The sequence below is a fragment of the Fukomys damarensis genome, unplaced genomic scaffold (assembly GCF_012274545.1).
Source record: "Fukomys damarensis isolate Sample0158 unplaced genomic scaffold, DMR_v1.0_HiC HiC_scaffold_8, whole genome shotgun sequence".
Classification (NCBI taxonomy): Eukaryota; Metazoa; Chordata; class Mammalia; order Rodentia; family Bathyergidae; genus Fukomys; species Fukomys damarensis.
The window spans coordinates 26,605,689-26,625,051 of NW_022900920.1; the positions used below are offsets into that span (position 1 = coordinate 26,605,689).

At 41.0% G+C, this 19,363-nt stretch overlaps 1 pseudogene; it reads right to left on the reverse strand.

Moving 5' to 3' along the window:
* The window catches only part of LOC104869438, a 91,736-nt pseudogene that overhangs the window by 51,441 nt on the left and 20,932 nt on the right, over positions 1-19,363 (reverse strand).

Sequence of the window (19,363 nt, forward strand, 5' to 3'; positions counted from 1 at the left end):
AGAGAGAGAGAGAGAGAGAGAGAGAGGGTGTTATCACTGCCTCTCTGCCCCTTTTATCTTGTCCAGACAACTGGGATTAGGGCGCCAAACTAATCTCTCATGTGCAGTGATTTAGTAATCACACGCCCATATCCCCAGCATCACACGTTTCAGATTCAGCCACTTCTGACAAAGAAAGTCCCACCTCATCCAGGCTAACGGCGGGTGTGGGGGGGTTCTAAACACAAGCCACAACACTGGTAAGAGTTAGCCGATACTCAGCCTATAGTCTATAGTATTCACAGTTTGGACCATTTGTTCAACCCTAAAGACATGTATTTAGGATAATCATAGAAAATCCTTAGAATTATTTTGGAGTTTAGCTAGACAAAGCATGGAAAATGCCACACAAGGACTGGATCAGGCTAGCTATGGGCTGGGTGGAAGAGACACATCATGCAGGTGATGTCCTATATCCCAGCGCTGGTGCTACTTCCCTTTACTCTGGCTCCCTTCACACAGTGGTGGAGGGCTCTGGACTCAAACTACCTAGCCTAGATTCCCAGCTTGATTGCTCCCTGGGGCTATGTGACAGTTAATTGGGTTATCAACTTGATGGGCTGGGGAGCCTTCCAGGGGATTGATAAGGAGCACTTTGCCCATATCTGTACATCTGCAAGTCTTTAAAGAACAATTTACCAATATATATCTGGGTGCGTCATAGGGGGCTTCGGTGACTGTATTTGGTCCCTGGCCCTTTCCTTTCTGGTACTCTGCTCTGCTTCTCAGCTTCATGAACTGAGCAGGGATACTCAGCCACATTCTTCCACCATGATATTTCTGCCTTGGAGCAAGCTAACCATGGAGTGAGCCTTTCAAATCTTGAACCAAATGAAACCTCGCGTACTTTAAATTGCAATTGTTTGGGAATTTTGTCCAGGAGCAGGGGAGCTGACTAATGTAGTCTGCAACCGTGGGCATGTCACTTCACTTCTCTGTTTCTTGGTCTGTAAAAGGGAGATAGTAATAGTGCCCAATCCATAGGTTTATTGTAAAAATTAAAAAGAATGATACATATAAAACACTTAGAATACTACCTGGGTGTCACTAAATGTTTAATAAACACTAAAGATTATTTCTAAAATTGTGGGCTGGCTTGCAAAACTCTATAATTATATTCCACAAAGATGCCAAGGTTAAACTATATTTCATATAATTTTATGCTGGTAAAGTAGCAGCAGAACAAGACACTAGGCTTCATGATATTTGATCTGTATCATGCGTGACAAAATCTTATTTCCCCATGATCTCTTCTGAGCAATGCATGGATGGGCCATACCTGGCATGTGTATTGTATTGGCAGGTGTACATGGCTGATCCTTCTTCCTTTCAGTGGGAGCCATCAGGAATCAGGTCCTAGTACTTTTGCCAGTTGGGTCCAGACTAAGCCTCCGAATTCTTTACAATACAGAGTCTGGATGATATTTGTAATTAGGATCAGCTCATGAGGGCTAACTTGTTTCCAATATTTATTCCAGAAACTCAATCTGCTAGTATTACCATGGTTCAGGGAAGCATTGGAAAGGAGGAGAGGGATAAGGCAGGAAGGAAGAGGACAAGAGGGGGCCTGATGTGTTCTGTAGCATTTGCTAAGCCATTCTTGTCACGAGCACTCAGTCTTCATTATCCCAGTGTGGTGATTTGCAAGAATATATAAAATGAGCTAGTTTTGGAAATTTGTCCATACAAAATATGAAATAATAAAATATCCAGATTTATAGAAGAGCTGCTGTAAAACTGACAGCATAATTTATCTGTGCGACTGGGCAGGGAGGAGGCTGCAAAGAGTGTCAGCTGGTGGTTTACTTAATGAGTGGAGGAATTTCCTTGCATTTATTGTTTTGGTTATGGGGAGGCAGATAAACTCTTGCTGCAGAAATTATAGAGAAAGGGGCCTACTAAATGCATAATTTTTACATTTCAATTCTACAGGATTGTATTTGGGACATGATATTTGTGTATGACCTTTGGTTAGGAAAATTCCTAATCAAATTAAAGTTGAAATGCTTAAGAGGTGAAATGAAAGCATGGGGTGAAGTTTGGAAGATTTCCACTGAACTAATGGCTGGTGGAACACGGTCCTGGATATTGTCCCTGCTCTGAATATTTCTAGCTTAGCTTTTCTGAGTCCAGCACTGCCACTTTGGCCATTTCACGTGATCTGCAGTGTAAGTGGAGGCATCTGTGGGAGGTGTTGGTACTCCTTTAGAGGAAAGGTGGGTGGATCTGCTGCAATTTATGGCTGGGTTTGTAGCTCTTGTTTCACTGACTTTTGTTGGTTTTCCTTAGGGGGATTGTTTCCTTGATCTAGAGTGGGGACCGCTAACAATGTTTGTGTCCCTGACCTCTGGTCAGGGCAGACTTCCTGCTACTTGACTTAAGTGGATGATGTCTCCCCCTGGGACCAACGTGCCATCACCTTGATCTTTTCTGCAAAAACTGAGAGGCAAGGGATCAGTGAAGTGCTTTTCACCGGCTATCTTCCAAAACCCATTCCACTGCCAGATAATCTTCTTTTCTTCTTACTGAGCATGATGACCCTTAAAATAGCCTAAAATAACTGTTATTTCTGTTCACTCGGAAGATTGTGGGATAGGACAAATACAGAATAGAAGTTGAAATTTTACCATGGTACTGTCTGACTCCAAATCCAAGACCCAGCGACCCTTTCCTCTTTGCTTCCCTTTACCCAAGGGAGCTGAAGATTGGTTTGTTTCTTCCGCGCAGAAGAATTGCTTCTTCATCTCATCCTCATGACTACATTTTTGGCTATTAGTGGAGTGTGGTAACTTGGGATGCGGCCGGGCGGGGGCGGGGCTTGGTCTTGTGATGCTCTGGAGAACGCGTAGTGAGATGCACTGATTAGTGCGTGGAAACTGACGGAAGGCGGAAGGTAATACTGCCAAGTAGTGCTGATTGGATATAGGATCCATACAATCAGCAAGTAACCCCCAGCTCCCCGGAACTGCCTCTGATTTTAAGGTGGGCTGGATGGCAGGTTGGAGTAACGCTTATACCCTCTCACCCGCTTCCACACATACCTGTCCGCAGGCTACAAGTTGACACCCTGGTGCCTTCTCCTCTCCCTTTTCCCCTTTCCCTCTTCTTTCCCTTTTCCCTGTGCATTTCATCCTGATGTCACTGAACACGTCCCTGCCCTGGAGGGAGGGTCAGTGATGAGCACGTCCTTCCAGCCTTCCTGTTGCCCAGCGTCTGCCTGCTGGTCACACCTCACGCTGGCCTTGTTACCTCCCTTCCCTTTATGTCTTTTTTTTTTTTTTTTAATAAGGATACAGTTTAGTACTACTAAATAAATTAATTCCACTCTTGAAATGCTAGCCACACTGGATTGATGCTTGCTTGGCACACTTCTCACTTCTGGCCACTGAGTAACATCTTGAGTTAGTATGAAAATAGTGCAGTTTTCAGACTTTTTCAGACTTTAAGGTGACTAAATTTAATCTGCTAAGAGTCAAGAGGTTGTCTGCACAGGATAACATTTTCCATTACTTACAGAAAGTTATATTTGGCATGTCAAGAGAGGTAACATAATCCCACAGCAGCAGCCATTTAAAAGACAGCCCCAAGAATTCATGCAGAATATTTAAATATTCCTTTTAGCAAAATGGTTTAACTGATTTTTCTTCCGGGATGATGCTCCAAAATATCCTATGCACCCTTTGTAAATTTAAAAATCCTGGAAAAACGTCTTCAATGTGGGGCATCTTCAAAGATAGTATTTTGGTTTCAGTGAGTTTCACAAATGAATTGCTAGAGGGACCTCACTTAGAGGGACCTCAACATTGGAACCGGGGATCAAACTCAGGACCTCACGCTTGCCAGGCAGGCACTGGAAATACATTAATTTTGTACTTTAAGTTATGGCAAAAGAATGAAGTTTGCTTCCCTTTAAGAAGCAGGGCAGGCAAGTCACTGTGTTCCGTGCCAGCACGGGGTAGAGAATGGCGCGTGTGTCACTTGGTGGATGCATGAACGCGGCATGATATTCGTTTTTGAAGATAATTATCTAGGTGCCGTTTGCCCAGTTCAGCTAGAAGTTTCTTTCTGAAGTGAAAAGTGGGGGAGAGGAGAAGAGAGGCGAGAGAAAGATGGGTTTGCAGATGGGACTAATGAAGTGATGAGGAAAGGAGAGAAGAGGGGATCGCAGACTGGGAAGGGCGTGGCTGTCTGGAAGGCAGCAGTACGGGAATGTTTCCTAAAAGGAAATCATACAACAGGCAGTGCGATTTAAATGAATAAAATTTAGTTATTGCAAAGTGCATTCCTTCCTGGATTATGACATGCCTTAATGTTCCTGTAAGAGCAAGTGCATTCACCCTGCACAGCTACAGACCGGACGCAAAATGCATCTTTCCCTTTGACTGGCTGGAATGGTGTCATAGGTTCCTGAAAAGTAGGTTAAGTTCTGAGACTTGATGTCCTGCCATAAATTTAAAAAGAAAGTGACTGTGAGATGTTTTCAATAATTTGTCCGTCCTTTTTCAACTTTGCTTTTGCTTCATTAACTACATATGTTGTTCATTTAGTCCTAGGATTGTCAAAATTGCTATTACTAGTCAAAACCCCCAAGCCTTTTTATTTTGGATACTTCCTCATATGAGGCAGCATACATTAATCACCATTCATATTTTAAAGTGACATTTGATATATTTGGGTTTAAATCTATTATAATACTAGCTAGTTTCTATTTAGTCTTTGATTCATTTTTCATTGTTTTCTATCTTCTCTTGCTTTAACTGAGCAATTTTATGATCCTAATTTATCTCCTTCATTAACTTCTTATTTATATATCTTTAAAAAGTTTTGGTGGTTGCCTCAGAGTTTACTGTATGAACTTAAATATAATCTGAATCTCCACTGAAATAACATTGTATTTCCCCATATACAACGTGTTCCAAGGGCATGTCTAGAGAGGGTCTCATTGACTGATGAATAGGTAATGGAAAGTGTCAGCACTTAGAAATGCTATCCTGACAACAATAAGGAGGATATTCAAGTACAAAGGACATCATAATCAAACTTCCAAAAATTCAACAAAAAGAGAGAATGCTACAAGCAGTTAAGAACAACCAAGTTACCCAGAGAGGCAAGTCTATTGTGGATTTCAGACTAATTGTGGATTTCTCAGCACAAACCTTAAAGTCCAGGAGCGCGTCAAGTTGTTTTTCAAGCTCTAAAAGAAAACAATTGCCAACCAAGACTTTTATGTTCTACAAAATTAGCTTTCAAAATTGAGAGAAGAGGGCCAGGGATTTAGCTCAGGTATTCCGCTGCCTGCCTCACGAGTACAAGGTCCCAAGTTCAATCCCTGGTACAAAAAAAAAAAAGACTTTCCATGATGAAGAAAGCCTAAAGAAGTATATGACTACTAAACCAGGACTGCAGAAAACATTAAGGGGATCCTACACAGAGACAGGGAGGTCACTGTCGCCAAAGAGTCTATAGGAAAGTGTACATCAAACTGAGAAAGTAGTTACAAAAAAGGCAAAGACAAATGGAGGAATCAGCACTGGAAATATAAATATAAAGCAATGGCATTCAACAAACACTTTACAATAATAACTCTCAATATCAGTGGTCTTGATTCCCCAATCAAAAGACACAGATCGGCAATGTGTGATAGGAAAAGGGCTGAAGGTGTAGGGGAAGTGGGAAGGGTAGGGGAAAGGAAATAGGGAAAAGAAAGAAACATGAGAAAATGAAAAAAATGGTAATAAAGTTGTTGTAAATAGGGAAGGGAGGAGGGGATGAAGGAAGGGCAGGGGTATGGGGAAAAAATGAGAACCAAGACCTGTCATATAAAGGTTCAAGATCCCAATGATGAATGTAACTGTACTGTGTACCTAAAATGTGCCAATAAACTCAATGAGAAACAAAAAAAGACACAGACTGGTAAATATAAAGGTTAGATCCCAATGATGAATGTAACTGTACTGTGTACCTAAAATGTGCCAATAAACTCAATGAGAAACAAAAAAAGACACAGACTGGTAGGTTGGATCAAAAAAACAAAATGGACTCATGTATTGCCTACACAAAACATAACTTATTCCAAAGGAAGTAAATAGACTGAAAGTGAAAGGTTGGAAAATGATACTCTATTCCAAGGAGCCTGAAAACAAGCGGGAGCAGCTATCTTATTTCCAGACACAACAGACTTTAAGCCAAAAAGTGATCAAAAGTGGCAAGATGGCCAATATGCACTGATAGAACAATTCAAAAGAAAGATGTAACAACCATAAATATCTATGCATTGAATATTGGCACACCCAACTTCATCAAATAAAAACCACTGCACTTAAAAGGACAGATGGACACCAATACAGCCACAGTGGGGGACTTGAATACCTTTTGTAATCCTTTTAACATGTGCCAATAAAAAAATAAAAATTGAAAAAGGTTCCTAGAATCAAATAACAAAGGAAGTACAACACCTAGGGACACAATGTGAGTAGAAAATGGATGTCTGACGCTAGAAACTAATGATGCTGTCTCCAGACTGCGTGGCACCATCATCATGTCCTCCAAGGGTGACCACTCCAATGGGCGTCCCCTTCCAACAGTGCATGCCCACTGCCAAGCAGATAAGCCAGGTTCCGTGGCAGCTGCTTCAGATGGAATGTTTCTTCTCCAAATTCAAATTTTGGAATCCTGATCACCAATGGAGTGGTACTAGCAGGTGAGGCTTTAGGGAGGTGATTAAGTTAGAAGGGTGGAACTCTAATAAATGTGAGTAGTGTCTTTGTCCCTTTTCCATCATGTAAAGAAGCAGTGAGGAGATGGCCGTCTAGGAACCAGGGAGACAATCCTCACACATGCTGAGGGCTCTAGGACTTCGAACGCTGGTTCCCCAGCCCCTAGAACTATGAGCTATAACTTTCTGTTATTTATAAGCCACCCAATCTATGGTATTTCTGCTGTAGCAGCCTAAAAGGACTCAGATATCACCTTAAGATAACAGTAGATAAAGTTTTAGGCATTTTTCTTTGTAAGCACCCCTAAGTTGCCTGTTTCGTTGGTCTCTTAATCACTGACATAGCACATTTGCTCTTTTTCTTTCCATGCAGAACTCATGAATTCATATTCAAAATGTCACAGAGAAAAGAGAGAATTTACAATATTTTAGGATTCACTTTGTCAGCTACTGATTAATGGAGGACATAAGGGAACTCCATCATCAGAGATGATTTTTCTAAGCGTAGAAAGTGCAGTAGAAAGCAGAGCCCAGGATGGCATAATGGACAATGGTGAGCAGGCCAAGGAGCCAGAATTAAAAAGAGCAAGGTTAGCTCATCTGACCAAGATACACAACTGTGCTAAAAGCAAGTTTGTGCTTTCAGTTTGGAGGTACCAACCTGCAAGTTTGGGAATAGTGGGCCCCCCTGAAATGGATTGGATCCTAATGTTAAGGACCCAGGACTGAAAACTGGGAAAAGAAAAGAGACCAAAGCACCACAGGAGTAAAACAAATCTGGCAGGGAAAGAAACTATGCAATATTCTCATCTTCCACTCAGAGGGCACATTACCAACTCTTACACTATCTTCCCAGAAGAGGCCAAACTTGTTAACTCATTCTTTGTGGCAGATTATCTGAGTTTTCAGAAGAAATCAGTGTGTTATCCTTGCTTTATGATCATCTCCAGCGTCATCCTAAATACCCCACATATGAACTATTTTAACCCTTGGGAAGTTAAGAATCATTAAAAGGAATCTTTGCATAAACTGCCAAGAGTCTTTCCTTTTTGGTTTTCCCCCAGTACTGTAAACCAAACTCAGAACCTTGCATTTTCAAGGCAGGCACGGCACCACTGAGCTAAATTCCTGGCTCCCAAGAGTCTTTTTCTTCATAACTCTAACATAAACTATCCATTGATTATTCTATTACACTCTACCTTGTGTTTGGTTCGTGTAATAATAATACCTTAGATGAGTATAATATTTTATTATTTACAAACTACTCTCAAAGGTTAAATTGTTTGGTAGTAAAGCAATGTAAGGCATGTGATCTTTCTCATTCTAAGGTTAAAGAAAGAAAATGTATCTGATTTCTTAATTTCATGCACTTAGTCAATAGAGAGAGTAAGGGGAGTTCAGAGCTTCAGACAGAATTGGTGCCATCTGTGTTATATAGAGAGGAATCTCTATGAGAGTAACTGTAATAAAGTTAGTAGGGAAAAGAAAGGCCTAGGAGCCATGAGAATAAATTGCATCTAAGGAATTTTAAAGCCCAGCGTTGAGAGCTTCTGTGGCCAAGGTGAGAGGAAGACTTGTAAGTTTTGCTGAGGTCTTCAATGTGCCTTATTTGGAGTTAAAGTTGCAATTCTTTCCCTAGAATTAACAATATCTCAAAAGTCCTATACTGGAGGCAACCTGGAAATTGCACAATAATGTACCATGGGAGAGGAGATTGCTTTCAGATCCTCCAGGCATTTGTTTTATGTGCTGACACAAGAACATTTGATTACTCTCTTAGCTGTCTTAGGGGGATGGCTGTAAATTCTAATATGCATGGGGGAATAACCTGGCATTACCATAACTGCAGGAACAAATCCCACAACATCATGACCTGCAGGTGTGCACTTTGTATTACTAAAATGTATCGTACCACTGGTGGCCACACTGTTTGTGTCCTGGTTTTAGGAAGAACCTGGGGTCAAAGATTCATGAATTGTATTCTGTCTTCAAAGTCATTGTTTACTCTCAAAATTGTATGCTCAGTTTCTTGGCAGAACACAACAACATCATATCCATTTCTTATAGAAAGAAAACTATTTCAGCCAAAAATAATTCTAAAGTTTAACTAGGGAATGAACAAGGGAAATCACATATTGAGTTTTCTGGTGATTGGGTCCTTTTACCTTGTTGTGGTAGAAACAGTCATACTGAGATAGATATTTGCTTATCAAACTTTCCCGGAGACTTCATTTGTTCAACAAATATTTTTGAACACCTGCCGTATGCCTGGCACTCTGCTAAACATTTTGTCCATATTGTCACATGAGTTCTTTGTCATCGCCCTGTGATGGAGCTGCTCTGGTGACCCATCTGGGAACTATTTTGTGATGCAGCCCAGAAGCTGGAGGGAGCAGGGCCAGCCCATATGTAGGAGGAGGCAGACATTGGCACACCAGGCTGTGAAAGGTCCAGAGTGGGTACAGAAGGTCAGAGAGGATGAGAGTTTGAGGGCTCTTCACACTAATCCTTCACAAGCACAGGACCAGACTGGGCAGATCTCGTCAGATAATTGTCCAGCCTGAGCACCCACAGAGCTTCTCAGTGGCCTGGGTGAGGAGAGGCCTGAAGCAACTGGCCGTGCCCCACCGGGGAAGAGCAAGGCCTTGTCTTAGGGGTGAAGTGGCTAAATGACCGAAGTGAGGCTGGGGCGAGGTGGAGGAGGGCGAGGCTGAGAGGTGCACCTGGACAGTGGAACTTTGAAATAAAAAGAAGAGCTGATTCTGGCCGTAGACTTGCAGGGTTGTGTTTTTAATCTCTGTGAAAACCGCAGTGAGGTTGCATTCCCAAGGAAAGGACAAACACTTCCATGCCTGCGTGGTTACATTTGTAGAGGCATAATTGAATAGATAAAGAAATGCTTTTATTTGAATATTTCCTTGAAAAACTTTAAAACTCTCCAAGATTTTAGTATAGCTCATGAGTGGGAAGACTTCAAAACAACTGGAGACCCCCAGCATACCCCAACCCCTACACATGTGCACACACAGAGCCAAGTTGCAGTTCAGATGGGCTTCCTTTCCGGCTACTCAGCAGTCATGTCTGTGAAGCCAGCACACATAGGAAATACTGTCTGCCCCCAGGAATGCTGAGAGGCTCCTGCTGGTAGAAGATACCATTTGCCAAGGACAGGCAAATCTCTCTTCTTCTCCATAAGGCCCTCTGCTCACTTGCTTCTGCTCTGTGTCCTGCCGCCTTCAATGGTGAACTTAGCCCATGGTGTTTTTTTTTCCTACTGCCTGCAGATATTCAATTCAATGAGGAATTTGGGATCCCAAACGCATCCATCTGAAAATGTTTTTGCTTGATTTGAGGCCATTTCAGCATTAATCTTTTCCACTTTTTGTTCAACAACAGAACCACAGAGCAGCCACACCTGTGAAGTACGGGTGTCAGCAACAGAGGTGAGGTTCCAAAGGGGATCAGTCTTGATCTGCACACCATCAGTCTAGTGGGAAAGTCAGGGGAGTGAACAGGTAGTTACCGTGCAGTGCACTGAATGCTCTGATGGGATTAGAATGAGACTTCTGTGAGTCCCTTACCTGAAGTCAGAGAGCTATGGGGAGACTCAGGGAGAACTTTTAAAAATGATCACAATACATTGCATGGGACTTCCTATGTGCTTGGCAATCTCTGTCAGAAACACTTGGCTTTAAAAAATCCTTAATCCCTGCATCACAAACTTTAGATCCAGCCACCTCTGAAAAGCCTGACTGAATGAGGCTTTGGAGGGACATCAAGATACAAACCAGAACACCTACTGAGTGTCGGGGGTTAGGACCAAGAGTCTGCACTTCACAAAGTACTCTAGGAAGTTCTCATGAAGCAAGAGAACAACTGACCCAATGCATCGACTGATTCAACTCTGACCCTGCTTCAATATATATGTAATAACCAGAAACCCGTATCAGAAAATAACAGGAAGGGCTGGCTCTTCTCACTCAAGTTAAATCATGTACACTTTTTTTGAAAGAGCATCGTTAATCACAAGTTACTGGCAACTTACCCCTTAATTGATGAAGAAATATGAGGTTAGGTGTTCTAGGAGTCAAAGTGCAGATTCTGGAGCAGGGGCTCTGTTTCTCAACAGCTGTGCATCTTAGGGCACATTAGGCTTCCTCATCTGTAAAACAGGGTGTGATCATTAATTGTGACCTGGCAACCTGATCTGAGTAAGAACTGCCAGCAGATTAACAAAGCTCTGGGATGTCTGGATGATTGACATGTAGCTACAAACTGAGCAGGGAAGACTCACCCCCACTGTGGGTGTCACCAACCAATAGACGTGTAGCCTAGACAGAATAAAAAGGGAAAGGAAAAGGAGATCTTTCTTCTTCTTTGGAGGAGCTCTGGATTTCTCCATTGCCTTTGGCGAAGTTCTCCAGTTCACTCAGGCCTCCAGCACAGACTCTTCGGCCTTCCAATACTGAGCCTTTGGCTTTCCCACATGGACTCACAGCAGACTCTGCAGTGAGCTCCAGGCCTTTTACCTTCAACCTTTGACCTTTCTTTAACTCTGCAAGGGGAAAGGGTCATTTGCATTATTCAGCCACTTATTCCATGGGTGGCCATTGTAAGCCTATCTAGTAAATCCTCTATATAATAATAATATATATATTTTTCTATTAAATCTATTGCTCTAGTGAACTCTAACTGATATGCAGGGCACTAAGATTTACCACATGGGACTGCTGTGAGGGCCATGTGTGTAGTGTAGTTAGAAGAACCTCTGACATGTCCTCTCTGGACTTAATCTAGACTCAGCCATCCTGTGAGGTCAGTTGCCACCCATTACAATCTCTTCCCCAACAGTTAGCTTCCCTTCTGTCTTTTCTGGAGGACATACTGAATCATGAATTTCTTCCTAAGGGAGAGGGAACTAATCTTCATTGTAGGAAGGCTGCAGCAAGACCTTTGTTTCCTGGAGTACTTTCTTTGCTTTACATAGTGTGGTGGGCAGAATAATAGCTCCCAAAGTTATCCATACCCTAAACCCCATCACTTGTGAGTATATTATTTTTCATGGCAGAAGGGGTTTTTCAGATGTGATTGGAACTTTGAGATGGAGAGGATATTATGGAATATCTGTATGGGCCCAATCACGTGAGTTCTTAAAAGTAGAGACCCTTTCCTAGCTGAAATTAAATTGAGATCAATTTGAGACCCTTTCTGGTTTGAACACTGGGAAAGGCATTAGAAACCAAAATATATATATATTTGCAGGGAGCTTCCAGAATCTGGAAAAGGTATGAAAAGTGCCTCTTCAAGGATTTCCAGAAGGAAATAAGACCTTGATATTAGAGGAATGATACCCATAATGGAATTCTGACCTATACACTTCAAGAAAAACACTCTTCAAGTCACTGAGTCTCTGATACTTTGTTTCAGTAGTAATAGAAAACTGACACCCATAATCTTATGGGCATCTGTTTTCTCCCTTTTCATCCAAAAAGCAATTTCATCTCCCTTCAGTAGCACACCTCTTGGTCTCTCAAGCTGAAATCAGTGGAAGTGAGAATTTTCTGTGAATTTGAAGGCTGATATTGAATCCCAGCAGATTATCCATCCTCCAGTGTGCTGTGTATAAATCAGAATCTCCTACTTTTTCCATATATACCTCTGACTTCTTTGTATTTAATTATATTTACTTCCATAATCATTAGAAGTTTGTTACTACAGAATTTTCACCAGGTGATATCATAAGGTTTATGTTCATGTAAAACTCATGTTATTTCATAGATTCTTCTGATAATGTCCCGGAAAAAGGCTCAAGTAATGGGTGATCACATCATATGTCCCACTTCCCTGAAATTCCATAAAACTAAAGGGCAGCTAAAGGAACCTGAAAGAAGTAATACAAGTGGGATATTTAAAGACCTAAGAGTTTTGTATGTATTTAAAAAATACTGCTTGCCATTGCTCTCAATAGTGGTTACTTAGTGAAGATAATTTTAAAAGTTATGATTAAAATAGATATTTAAATTAAAATGTAGATATTGTGCATGTTGCTGAAAGGATTGTACTTAAGGAAGTCTCCATTACTAAAATGCCATTTTAAGTCTGTTAGAAAGAGGGGGAAAGTAATGGAAAGATTCATTCTACTCCTGGTCAGTTACAGACCATACATGCTTATGACTTGGTGAGTTTTATGCTGTATATACGTGTTAATGTTTGGAGTGTGATATCAATTAATGCACTGTACTGTAGAGTGCTGTATAAATGCACAATATGGCAATTAGGAAGTGAGTATAAGTGAGTATAATCACATTTTGATAAAGAACTTGGAGGAAAAGCCTCTGAAGAAAGTAAGATTCAAAACTCAACTATACAAACATTGAGGACTGAAAAGCAGCACAAATCTAGGGTGGGTGTCTGCTGTCTCATGTGGGAATGAGGTCTTGCACTTCTCAATATAAGATTTGAGGCAATTTGTTCTGTCTTCATTAATTATGATGAAGATAGTTGTAAGGAGTTATTCATTTTCTAAACCTGAATGTGACATTGCCTGTGACAGGGCTGTCAGCCAGACTAGTATTTAGTCAGTGGGACACTGAGTCTCTCTGGAGTAGAATCCATTTGTGCACCTTATGGCTTTGTCTCCCACTTGCCCAGGTTCTCAGGGGAAAAAATCCTTTACATTCTCAAAATGATATCATTTTAGTGAAGAAAATCATCTTTTTTCTTGCAAAGTTATCAATCTAATGACTCAAAAGGTGTCTTGGTGACATCTCATCTAAGAGATTCATAAAAATGTACCAGATGGATAATGGAGGCAGGGAGATTCACAAATGAGGAAATTTAAAAGAACACGTTCTCCTACAAACTGAACATCTGCTCATCGAGACACATGATAAACTAATGTGTCATTTGAAAAGATAGAATTCTTAGACAATGTTTTAATGACTTTTCTCATTGCTCAGACAAAATACCTGATTCCCAAATTAAGGGAGTAAAAGTTTATTTAGCTCATAATTTGTAGAAGTTTCAGTCCATAATCAGCTAGCTCCAAGGCAGGGTGGTATGGCAGACAGGCATTGCAGAGGAGAAACAGTTCATGGTGAGCAGAAGGTAGCAAAGCAACAAGGTACAACCACAGTTCTTTCTATCCTTTATATCTTACCCAGCCTACTTAGGGCAGGTAGTGCTCACACCCTTAATACTAGTGCCCTTGATCCTAGCACTGCACCATAAATCAATTCCGACATCATACATTCTAGATCCAGCCACCTCAGAAAAAGCCCCATCTATGACCTCATGAGGCTTTGGGAGGGACATGTAAATGCAAGCCATAACATTCTTCCCCTGCCTACCTAAACACTCATGCTTATCCTTTTAGGCAAAGGCATTTTGTCTATCTCTATTAGTTGCCAAAACTCTTAACAGTTTCAGTATTGCTGAAAAGTAATCCTCTAAGATTTAAGGCAAAAATCTTAGCTGTAAGTCTCTGTATAATGAAGAGAAAGTTAAACACTTCCAACATTCCATGGCACAAGGTAGACATTCCCATTCCAAAAGCTTCAAACAAGGGGATAGCAAGGAATGGGAACAAAGCAAGATCAAAATCCAGTAGGGAAAACATTAAATCCCACAGTTCCACCTCTATCATCCCAGGCAATCTGTGGCAAATTGTGAGGGCTTAGATGGCTTCCCCCTGTGGCACTGCTAGTTTTATGTCTGCCATGGCTTTTCTCTTGGGTCAGTTCTGATCACTCCTTGTGGCTTTCCTTAGATGATCCATGTTCCTGGCTTCTCCAACCTTCTGAAGTCTCCACTGTACCTTCAGTGTCACATCCACAGCTTCACACACTGCCCTCTCAGAGTCACACTGCCTGGCCTCACAGGCCTTCTTCTAAATCTGAGTGGAAACCTTTCTGACCCCACAACTCTTGCATTCTACATGCACCTAAAAATAGCACCATGTGGACAATGCCAGGGTCTGCTGCCACTTGGAGCAGTAGCCAGTCTTCCTTGTTTCTTGGCTGTAGGATTCAAGTGCCTATGAACCAAATCTCAAGCAAAACTTCCTGAGGCTGTTGCCATTCTGGAACATGGTGTTCTGGGCTCTCTTCTCAAAGCAAAATGTTTCACTTTTGTAACTGTGAGGCTGCAAAGGTTTGGAGTCATGCTGGTTTTTATATTGTCTTCAGGTCATTTTTTTCCATTGTCTTCTTTTGAGGTACTTGGCTTTTTCTTGCTAGCCTTTTCAGTGACCAATTTCTCCTCTGTTCCATCTTTGTAGGCAAAAACTTTACTGGAGCTTCTTTTCTGGCCAAATTAAAAACATTTAAAAATCATTCCACTGGCTTCTTTGCTCTTGGTTCTCAACATAAACCTGGCTGAAAGCCCACTACAGTAGCCATGCCATGGCCTCAACATTAGACTGCCTTAAAATTTCTCTTGCTAGAATTATTAGTCCATCACCTTTAATCTCATCCTCAGGTAAAGTCTCTGAACATGAGTGAAATAGAGACAAAATTTCTGCCAAGCCATAACAAACATTGTCTGGAGTCTAATAGCCAATTCAGTCTTTCTTCCCAGCAGAAACCTCCCAAGCTTAACATTTACTGGCATAATTTCTATCAGCCTTCTGGTCTTCTGAGCTCTGACCAGAATCTCCCATCAAGTACAGCTTCAAGTGTTCCAGCTCTCCGTTTTCAGTTGGCATATCCAAATCTTCCTAACTCTTTCCCTTCCCATAAGCCAGCTGAAAGACTCCTAAATCACATGGTCAGGGAGGGTCACCACAACAACCCCACTTCTGGTACTAAATTCTGTCTTAGGTACTTTCCTTATTGCTGAGACAAAATATGTGACTCCCAAAGTTAAGGGAAGAAGGTTTATTTGGCTCAAAATTTGTAGAGCTTTCAGTCCATAATCAGATGGTTCCAAGGCAGGGTGGCATGGCAGTCAGGTGTCACAGAAGAGAAATAGTTCATGGTGAGCAGAAGGTAGCAAAGCAATAAAGGAGGGCTGTACTTCTTTCTATTGCTTATATCTTATCCAGGCTACATAGGGTGGTCAGCACTCACACTTTTAATCCTAGTGCCCTTGATCCTAGCATTGCACCATGAATCAATGCTAACATTGCATACTCTAGATCCAGCCACCTGTGAAAAAGCACCTATGACATGAGGATTTGGGGGTACATTTAAACAAAATCCATAATGCATAGCAAATGGTGTCATGTCATTTAAAATTTTATTTTGAGAAAGATAAATTTATCATAGTTTTAAAATTGAGAAATAATCTTTTTTATATTTATAAAGTATAATATGATAATTTGATATATGTATATATTATGCAATGATCAAATCAGGGATAATAACTACTTTCATTTCACTTAACATGGTGTCTTCCAATTCCATTTATATTATGAGAATTATAGGACTTCATTCTTTTTATGGCTGAATAATATTCCATGGTGTGTATATATACACTACATTTCCTTATTCATTTATTCACTGATGGATACTCATTGCTTTCTTTTTTTTCCCATTAAGTTTATCGGTACATTTATTTTTATTTTTTATTTTTTGTTTTTGGTACCGGGGATTGAACTCAGGTCCTTCTGCTTGCAAGGCAGGCACCAGAACCACTGAGCTAAATCCCTGGCCCTATCGGTACATTTAAAGCAAACAATATAGTTACATTTATTATTGGGATCTTGTACCTTTACATGATATGTCTTGTTTCTTATTTTCTCCCTCATTCCCCTGTCCTCCCTTCACCCTCTTCACCCTCACTCATTGCTTTCTTATCTTGACTATTTTCTTAGTTACTATCCTCATTGCTGGGCCAAAATACCCAATACTGACAACTTTAAGGAAAAGAGGCATTTTTTTTTCACTCACATTGTAGAAATTTCGATGCACAGTCAGTGGCATGGTAGAAGGACATGGCAGAATGCAGCTGCTCAGATAATGGTGGGTTGGAAACAGAGAGTGAGGAGAAGACCTGGGGAAGGTCTACTTTTCTAAGTTACAACCCAGTGGCCTGCCTCTTCCATCTAGACATCACTCCATTGAGCAATGACACTCCCATGATTCAATCCAAGGCCCCACTTGTGAATGCAGCAGGTTCTTTGGGATACAGACCAGATGTAATACAGATCAGATGGGATACAGACCATTCACATAATGGCTATTGTGAATAATGCTGCAGTAAACATGAGCATTCTGGTGTCCTTTAGAAATAATGATTTTATTTCTTTTGAATATATACCTAGTAATGGGATTGCCAGATAAGATGGTAGTTCTATTTTTAGTTATTTAAGGAATTTCCATGCTATTTTCTTTCTTTCTTTTTTTTTTTTTTTTGGTACTGGGGATTGAACTTGGGTTCTTGCACTTGCAAGGCAGGCCACCAAACCACTGAACTAAATCCACGGCCCCTCCATGCTATTTTCTATGTTGGCTGTAGTAATTTACTTTCCGTCAATAGTGTATGATTTCTCCTCTTTCTGCATCCTTGCCAACATTCTTTATTTTTGTCTCTTTGAGAATAGTCATTCTAAGTGAGGTGAATGATATCTCATGGTTCAATTTGCCTTGTCCTGATGATTAGAGAGATTGAACATCTTTTCATATACCAGTTGGCTATCTTAGCTACTTTTCTCTTGTTGTTGAGACATAATATCCAACACCCAAAGTTAAAGGAGGAAAGATTTAATTCACAGTTCGTAGAGGTTTTAGTCCATAACCAGCAGGCTCCAAAGCAGGGTGGCACTGCATAGGAAAAATAGTTCATGGTGGGCAGAAGGTAGCAAAGCAACAAGGAACCATAACAACTCTCTCCAGTACTTATATCTTATCCAAGCTACTTAGGTCAGGTGGCACTCACACTCAATTCTAGTGCCCTTGATCCCAGCGTTGCACCATGAATCAATCCCAGCATCACACATCCTAGATCCAGCCACCTCTGGGAAAGCTCCACCTATGACCACATGAAGCTGGGGGGGCACATCTAGACTGAAGCTATAATGCTGGCAATTTTATGTCTTCTTTGGTGAAGTGTCTATTCAGATCACTTGTTTTTCTTTTGGTAGGTTCTATCAAAAAAACTCTTCACATCCATCAATGTCATATTTCCTATATACTTTATGGCAATAATTTCATACTTCCAGGGCTTACATTTATATCTTCATGGAATTTTGAATTGATTTTTGTATGTAATGTGATTTAGGGATCTAGTTTCATTAATTTGTATATCTATAACCAGCAGCACCATTTAGATGAGACTGCCATTTTCCAATGTATTTTTTGTTACTTTTTAAAAACATAAATTGTCTTTACAAATAATGGATAATTTTTTACATTATCTGTTCTGTCCCCATGGTCTATGTTTGCATTTTTATGTCAGTGTTATGCTGTTCTGGTTACTATAGCTTTGTAATGTGTTTTGATATAAAGCATTATAATGTCTCTAGCCTTTTTACCCTTCATGGCGCTGTGACTATTCTGGACTTTTTGTTGTTCCTTATGCATTTTAGAATTTTAAAATTTATATGAAGAATGTCACTAATACTTTAATTAAGATTGTATAGAATCTATGAATGACTTTTGGAGGTATTATATCAGGCAGCTAAGCTAGATAGAAATTTCAGTCAGTGAAGGACTGGGCACTCAAGCAAGTCAGAAGGAAAAAATAGACATCAGAATTGTGATTGCGGTCTCTTCAGCTGCCTGCCTGCCCGAGATCATCCCGCGGGTGCGTGACCTCCTGGGGTGTGCGACATCAGACCCAGTAAGGACCCAAAGACCCTGGAGGGGGTCTCTTCAGCTGCCTGTCTGCCTGCCCGAGATCATCTGGTGGGTGCGCGACCTCCCGGTCTGCGCAACATCAGACCCAGTAAGGAAGGTAGCCGTGCAGGCGCCCTTGAAACACCCCCACAACCCCCCCCGTTCTCAAACCTCCCGATTGGGCCAGTCCTTAGATCAACTCTGCAGAGGCATAGGTTCTCATGGAGGGTAGTTTTCTGATCTCCCAACTTTGAGCATCTTTAAAGAAAGGGCAGGGGAAACTTGTAATAGAACTGAGTGGAGTTCAACCCTGAGGGTAAGGAAACTCAAATTAGGCCTTGTGGACTGTGTTCAGTCTCAGTCGTGGGGAACTGCCATTGGCTAGCTGAGACCAGGGGATTTGGTTCTGCATATGGCTGTACATGTGGTATAATATGAGAAGAGAGACAGTCTGAAAGAGGCCCTTCAAATTCTTTTTTTTTCTCTCTCTCTTTTTTCTTTTCCTCATTCCACCCTAAAATTTCTTTCTTTTTTCTGTCCTCTCTCTCCAACTCAGTCTCTTGCTCCACCATATTATCCCTCATCTCCCTTTTTATTCCAGCTCCTGCCCTAACTCAGACTTCTGCTTTTTTTATTTTTTCTCTTTAGGAGGGGTTTTTCTTTATGTTCTTTTCTTCAGTCATTTTACCTCACTCATGGCTCTGTACCTTCAAGGGAAGGCAAGCGCCCGTTATTGTTAAGGGGATATATTCTTGTCCTTATTCCTGCACTCTCTCTATCCCCTCTGAAGTTAATAGCTTTGTAAAGATAGTAAGGTAATTCTACATCCTCT